The following is a 531-nucleotide window of genomic DNA, read 5'->3' as shown; positions in this document are numbered from 1 at the left end:
TCAATTAAAGACGTAATCAAACAGACGATGAACACTATTAACAGCGATTATTATATGATGCTGTCATGAGCTGGGTTTGCGTCTGTTTCTCTCTCACACACACATACATACGCTATCATGCACACACACACACTCAGGCACACCCATGCTCATTCTAGCTCTCATCTCCACCTGTTTGTCATCACAATCAGCATGTGTGCTGCTGCAGTCATGCTCGGCAGACATGAGGAGGAGTTGTCCGCCGCCCGTCACGCAGTGGAGAGTTTGACCGCACAGGTGACGGAGTTATCTTCTCGTCTTCTACAGCTCTACCGAGAACCCACAACATATTACGGCCGACATCCACCTTCTGAGCTGCGTGTTAACAACCCCCCCTGCTATGCCGGTGAGCCCACTGAATGCAGAGCTTTTCTGACTCAATTGAGATTGTCTTTTCTCTCCAGCCTCAGACTTATGCGGGAGATTCCACCCGAATCGCCTTTGTACTTTCGCTGCTCACGGGGCGAGCTTGCGAATGGGGAACCTCCGCTT

This window comes from Sinocyclocheilus grahami, unplaced genomic scaffold (assembly GCF_001515645.1).
Source record: "Sinocyclocheilus grahami isolate Dianchi unplaced genomic scaffold, SAMN03320097.WGS_v1.1 scaffold1822.1, whole genome shotgun sequence".
Classification (NCBI taxonomy): domain Eukaryota; kingdom Metazoa; phylum Chordata; class Actinopteri; order Cypriniformes; family Cyprinidae; genus Sinocyclocheilus; species Sinocyclocheilus grahami.
Note: the sequence above shows the minus strand (reverse complement) of the source record.